A 7,774-nucleotide genomic window follows, 5' to 3' on the forward strand; every position below is an offset into this window, starting at 1 on the left:
ACATTTTAAAATACGGTGCACCGATAAAAGTCATTAGCGATAACGGAAAACAATTCATTAGTCAAATATTTGAAAACATATGCAATGGACTTGGCATACGCCATATCAAAATGGTTCCGTATAGACCACAGGCTAACATAGCAGAAAGAGTTAATAAAAACATTGTAAAAATAATTCGCAGTTACGTGAGCACACATCACAAGCGCTGGGATGGCTACATAAATGAATTAGCTTGTGATTTAAGAACGGCACATCATGATACTACGGGAAAAACTCCAGCAGAATTATTCTTAGGCAGAAAGTTAATTACGCCTTTAGATAAATTATTCTTTGTGCAACAAAGAGAGCAGGAGTTTAAACAAAAAGATGTGCAAAAGTTAATTGATCAGGCACTTAAAACCTCGGATACGGCAAGAAATAGACAGAAAATTTATTATGATAGAAAACGCCGGGAAGCAGATTTTAAAGTTGGGGATAAAGTATTGAAGCGGAAATTTTCTTTATCAAGTGCCCCAGACAATTTTATGGCAAAGCTAGCTCCAAAGTTTGAAGGTCCCTATGTAATTCAGGAAATCAAAGGAGTAGTCTTATATCTTAAGAACGAGAGAGGGGAAATCTGTAAAGCAAGTCCCGACCAGGTGAAAAAATACTATAATCCAAATGATTTTGAAATCCTTAAAAGTTTCTTGCAGGACTCAAGTCTAAACGAAATAGAAGGGCCAGAGACTACAACAACTATTCCACCACCCAAGAAACAGAGAACTGAAGAGAGACCTAGCACTTCTACAACCCGGACGTCGGTATCAAAAAGAAAAAATGATTTTCAAACTCCGGCGTTTAAGAAAAACAAAAATACAGATGAACCGGGTAAAGAAACCGTGGTAAAGAGAAAAGCACCACCTACAAAGGATGGCAGGAGAAATTACACATCAAGGAGAACGCGCACAAGGCCACAGAGTCAGGTGCCAGCAAGGCCGCCGTTCCGGAAACTGAAACGCCAGCAGGAGGCACAAAAATACGAGGAACAGAAGAAATTCAAGAAGGACTCCAGACCGGAGGACGTCAAGACCAGCCGTCCCAGGCAGAAACGGAAAGGCCAACAACCAGACGATTACTCCGTCAAGAGGCCAGCATGTAGAGGACGCAAAAGAAAAAGCAACGTGGACGACACTCGGAGATCAATAAGGAGAAGATTGACATCCATGAAACCTCTAACTTGGGATCAATTTTGCCAAAAACGGATGACGGAGTTTCAAGCATCGAAAACTCAAAGATAAGTTAAAACCTTCTATAATTTTTTTTCTCTTTTGTTCCGAAATGTTATGCATAAGTACAAAGCTCTATGTTTTGACGAAAGTCAATATGTCTCTGTTGAGACTTAGTTTTGTTTTACTTTATTTAGCTAAGGCAAAAGTATTATTTTCTTTAAGTGTAAAAGCTAAAAACAAGCATTTTCTGTTGGTCGAAAGACTAATTCTGTTATGTTAAAGCCAAAATTTGGCCGAAGATAAAAATAACTTCGTATTCTTGTATTAATAAGAATTTTACTTTCAGTGCCGCCAGCTTGGCGAAGAATGAGTAAAGTAAAAATTTACTTTCTCTTATTCATTTTATGGTAAATTGTAAAAAGCATATGTATTAAACTTTTGTAAATGTATGTAAATACTTGAACGTTATGTAAAAGTAGAATTTAGTCTAGAAGCATAAAATTGTAGATGCTAAAAGTGAATGCTTAAAAGCAATGAAGTCAAAATTTAAGTAGTAAATTGTAGATAAAGTCATGCTTTAGAGCGAAAGCCTGCATGTTTAAAGATGAATGAGGGGGAAGTTAGAATGAATGTGTTTTGTAGGGTTCTCCACCTACATATGAATTGTTAAGACTTTTAAAGTAGCTCATTGAGTTGTAGAATGTCGAGTAAGGTGTGTCTATTTGGTCGTTGAATTCTAACAAATCATGGTGGTTAGGGGAAGTGTTGTAAGACTAAAACACGAATATTCCCGTTTGACACCACACACGGTGGAGAGCCAGGGTAAAGTTAAATTAATGCTTGAAAAATTGAATGAATGTGAATTAAGCAATAACTAAGAAAAACGAATCGTTTAAAAACAAAAATTTATTGTGTCAAGAAAGTGTAAATTATAATGTATTTAGAAAGATACTGATACTTATTCCTTCCAGATGCTGGAAGGAAAGACAAAGATTGATTGATGAAGTCCAGGAAAAGTTGCTGTAAGAAGAAAGTTATAACGAGCAACAGAATTTTAGTGTATAATTGTTACATAAGATTTTTTTGTGTAAACGAGGTTCTCGCCAGTTAGTTCAGAATTAGAGAAACTTACAACAGGTCGTTTGTAGGACCTGCTTCCAAGTTTTCCAAATTCTGGCAGCGGCAAATGTAGGGTTTATATTTATTTTAACTAACATTCATTTTAAGTTTAAACTATCTTTCCTGTCAAGCCTTACTTTCCCCTGGAACTGCCAATGCCAGAATATGTAAATTTTAGTAGAACGCGCAAGGATTCAAATTATCAGTGGAAGTATTCTGATTTAAATAGAAGGAAACGAGTTCGGTGAGATATTCTTACTGCACGAGCGCGGAGGTAGTTAGCGAGAATTGAAGAACCCCGCGTTGCGGCCTATGTGCTTGGCGGGAAGTAGTGGTAATCGTTCCAGTGAGCTTCAAGTCTGCTGAATTAGCAGCGGTATTGTAAAACGCGGTGAGTTAGTTATTTTAGAGAGCCTCGTAGTTAGAATCTTGTCTTTACTTTCTTTTCAGGTTATTATTTTTATTTGACTGCCAAGTTGGCACAGTCTGTGAGCGTCAAGAGCACGCAATTGTAATTTTTTTACGTTGAATAAAAAGGGACTTAACCCCTTCACAAGGCTCTATCTTTTATACAAGTTTTCACAGTCACCTCTTGGTTGCGTGCAAGTTGGAGGCGCGCAACGTTATACATTCTTGTACATTCGGACCCTCACCGGTGTATGTCGACAATCACACATATGCTCTGGTGTAGGTCGAAAAGAGAGGAGTATATGCACATGCTGACATTGCAAAAGGAAGTGTTCCACAAATAAATGCAGTTCTGAAAGCAAGGGCCTCTTGTGCAATTCAAAGTGTCTTAATAGTTTAAGTTGTTCCAATAAATAAGATTTGAATCACAAAAATTAGTAAGTTTTTAACTTCTATTATATTCCTATCTCATTTTGAATGTACTGTGTGTTTTAAGTTCTTATATTCTTAAGTTTTTATCTTAAGTCTCAAGTGCGTTTTTTCGAGACTGAATTACGGAGAAGAAAATATAATATTGTTATATGTTCAACATTCACCATTAGCACATGGTGAATGTCGACATTTACCGGTGTAAGTCAGAAATAAGAGTATTTGGAAAATATTTCGGACATACACCAAGCGACTATGTGAATGTTGACATTCTCCTGATTTCGGTCTTTCACCGTAACAAATACATGACACTTTCTTGGCAATCCAAAACACACTTGTTCTCACAAATTCGAATTCACAATGTAATATTTTACCTTTCAGTAAAATACAAAAATTTACAAAACACAAAAATTAAACAATCATCTCACCAGCATTAGTATACTCATGCGAACGCAGTTCGCGAGTATCAGGTATCAGCGCTTTCCTGAGCTAACAATGATGACGATTTTCTATCTGGTAATGTTCCCAAGAATAGAAGAGGTAAAACATTAGGTTGAAGAAGTTGTAAGGAAAAGCAATTATAGAGTTTCAGAAGTAGACAAACGTCGATCAGAAAAAGTGTAGGATGTGGAAAGAATCGTCACTGAAATGTTTCAGGGCTACACCAGTGGCGACGCTTAAATTAGGATGAGGAGTAAGATGAGGAATAGACTTTAATTAGAAGGAAGCAAAAATTAAGGAGTGCCAAAATGCCCAGCAGTCTGAACTAAAGCAGGAGATGGTACCAAAGATTAAACAGTTAAATATAAGTATTTAAATATCGAAAATTACATATTTTTTAAATAAAAATGTCATTAGGCATCATCACAAAATAAGCGATATAGCAAATTAAGTTAATTTAAAGTGTTTATTTCCTCCGTAACAAAGTAGAGGATGTTACATTTAGTACTTAAGGGGTATCAGCAACCCCTATACCGACAATGTTAAATTGGCCATTTTCGATGTACCATTTCTTTTTCGTTTCTGCTGTAGATACAGGCTTGAAATTTTTGTTTAATTAAAGTATACCTATCTGATTATACTGAAATGAGCTTTTGAAACATTTTTAATTTTAGAGTAATTTACAGAATATTTTGATAGGCATAGTAAAATTTAGCACATTTCTCGCATAAATTTTTTTCTTTGTTTAGCACAAAAGCTCATTTCACTGAATAATAGGAAACCTAATAAATAATCCATAAAAATTTTAGATACCTGTGAGCAGTAGTTTCTGAGAAAAGGTACATCGGGTATAAAAAAATCACGTTTGCAGAAAAACGCGTTTTATGTAAAAATCCTCATTGATCAAAGCAGTCGATGACAAATTAAAACTAGGGTTTTCACAATACTGATTTTCATAGAGATTAAAGAGTGAGTGAGTGAGTGAGAGATTATGGCGCAAAACCAAAGATGATTATAGTGCGCCAAACACGTGATGGGGTGAGTAAAATTGATGAAATTAAAATACAATAAATAAAAACAAGTAGACAAATGTATCAAATCCAGAGGATGAAGTCATATAAACACAAGTTAAAACCACACATTTAAAATTCAAGATACAATCTTTAAAACAAATTACATTAGGTGATAAAAGCCAGTTTCTTTCAAATAATAAAATAAATTACAATTGACCTCCCTTCCGATTAAACGGTCGAGAGGTAAGTCACAGCTATTAAAATATTTCTGGCGAAGACTATTAAAACATGGACACTCAATTAAAATATGACGAACAGATAAACAAACATTACAATAAAAATAAACAGGCTCATTTTCAGCTTTGAGAAGATAGTTATGTGTGACTCTAGTGTGACCAATTCTGAGGCGAGTCAAAAAAACTTCCTCCTTACGATTTTTGGTTGATTCCCAATGCTCAATTCTAGGTTTTACATGTCTTAACTTGTTTTGAAGCTGAACATCCCAAAATTGCTGCCATTTTTTCCGGACTTTTCCCTTGATGACACAGCAGATATCTCTAAAAGGGATAAGGCGACTAGTCAGTTCATCAGCAGATTTGGCTGCAATATCTGCAAGCTCATTTCCCTTTATTCCAGCATGTCCAGGAACCCAGCAGTACAGGACTTCATATCCGCGAATCGTTAAATTTATATGAATTTTCAGGACATCTACTACCACAGGATTCTGAGTGTTGGGAAAAGCTTCCAAAGATTTAAGAGCACTATACGAGTCTGTATAAACTATGAACTTCTTGTGGCAGAGCTTCGAGATGTACAAAAGAGCATAATATATTACAGTTAGTTCAGATGTTAGGACTGAGCAAGCATGGTGTAGGCATCTGCCCTCAATGTAATCTTCAAATACAAAAGCCATCCCGACATGATCATTTGACTTTGATCAGTCTGTGTATATCGGATAATAACTGCTATATCTGTGCCTGTGCTCAGCGAAGAGTTCTCTGTAAACGATCTCGTTAGTGCTCGCCTTCACGTGATGTTTGAAAACATCAAGGAGCTGAATCCGTGAATTTTCCCAAGGTGGAATTTCAAAATTCTGTACTGCTTGAGGGCAAATATCAGAGAGGGAAAGTTCCTCAATGACAGGGCGAACTCTTAAAGGAAAAGTAGGAACACAGGATGGACGTGTTTCATATAATGTGTTACACTCATTATCGAGTAAGCACAGCTTATTGGGGTGTTCAGGTTGGGATAAAATATTAAAATATTGTAAAAGGGACAATTGCTCACGCCTCAGATAAAGTGATGGTTCGTTAGAGTCAACATATAGGCTGTGTACAGGAGAAGTCCTGAAAGCTCCTGAACAAATCCGCAAAACCTGATGGTGAACAGGATCCAGTTTTAACAAAACAGATGAGCGAGCGGATCCATAAACAGCTGAGTCATAGTCCAGTCTAGAGCGGATAAGCGCTCTGTAAATGCGAAGCATGGAGCAACGCTCTGCACCCCAGGATGTGTTCGCCAACACTTTTAAAATATTTAGTGTTTTTAGACACTTCTTTCTCAGGTTTAAAACATGAGAAAGGAAAGTCAATTTCTGGTCGAACGTCACTCCTAAAAATTTTACTTCGGGCGCAACTGGAATAATTGTACCATTTAGATATAACTCAGGTTCAGGATGGAGACCTCGCTTCCTACAAAAGTGCACGCCCACAGTTTTCTGTTTCGAAAAAGTAAATCCCTGTTTGTCTGACCATTCTTGGATCTTATTCAGAGCGATCTGCAATTGCCTCTCTATGTATCTCATGTCTGCTCCTCGACAGCTAATCTGTAAATCATCTACATATAGTGATCCCAAGATGGTATGAGGAAGTTCTTTTAATACAGAATTTATTTTTAAACTGAACAGCGTTACACTAAGCACACAGCCTTGAGGCACATCCTCTTCCTGTTGAAAAACATCCGAAAAAACAGAGCCAATCCTTACTTGAAAAGTTCTAGCGTTCAAGAAATTCTGTATGAAAATTGGTAGGTTGCCGCGCAAGCCACTGTCGTGAAGATCCCGGAGTATACCGTATCTCCATGCCTTATCATAAGCTTTCTCAATGTCAAAGAATATTGAGACAAGGTGACTTCTTCTGACAAAGGCTTTTCGAATAGCTGTCTCTAATAGAAGCATATTGTCTACGGTCGTTCTCCCCTTTCGAAACCCGCTCTGATAAGGCGATATAATATTATTCTTTTCCAAGAAGTAGACTAGGCGGCTGTTTACCATCTTTTCAAACAGTTTGCAAACACAACTGGTAAGGGCAATTGGCCGATAGTTCGAGGGATTCCTCGGGTCTTTCCCTGGCTTCGCAATAGGAATGACAACAGCTCTCCTCCATGCACTGGGAAATGTATGCTCCTTCCACACTCTATTGTAAAGTGTGAGAAGGGCACTCAGTGACTTATAGGACAGATGCTTTAGCATTTCATAATACACGCCATCTAGACCAGGACAAGACCTATGTGTCTGCAACAAAGCTCTCCTTAATTCAACCATAGTAAAGTCTCTATTGTACGGCTCAGATTTGGAAGAGTTGAATGCGATGGGATTTATTTCAGAGTGTTGCTTGATAGAGAGAAATGCAGGTGAATAGTTTCTGCTTGAAGAAACGGCAGCAAATGTCTCACCAATAGTATTTGCAATTTCTTCTATGGAGCTAATCACTCGGCCATCTTTTTCCAGAAAGGAAAGTGAGTGGTCTTTATACATTCCGCATGCTTTTCGAACTCTTTCCCAAACCCGCTTACTAGGCGTAGAGGATGTTATTGAGGACACATATGAAATCCAGGAATCCCTCTGCCTCTGCCTTCTTACTTTTCGTGCATTTGCTTTGGCTCTTTTAAAGGCTATGAGGTTTCGCAGAGTGGGATATCTACGAAAAATACCCCATGCTTTTTTCTGTTTTTTCAGTGCTTCATGACAGTCGCGATTTCACCATGGTTTCGTATATTTAAGCATTTTTCCTGATGTTCTAGGAATCGAAAACATAGCTGCCTGAATAATAGTATTAGTAACAGCTTCCACAGCGTCATCGATATGCCGATCTTCTACCATTTGATCTCTGAGCTCTGCAATGGAAGAGAAGAGTTCCCAGTCTGCCCTGTCCAGTA

This window comes from Stegodyphus dumicola, chromosome 11, assembly GCF_044657685.1.
Source record: "Stegodyphus dumicola isolate Sdum_Otavi_A_Nest chromosome 11, ASM4465768v1".
In the NCBI taxonomy this organism is placed as follows: Eukaryota; Metazoa; Arthropoda; class Arachnida; order Araneae; family Eresidae; genus Stegodyphus; species Stegodyphus dumicola.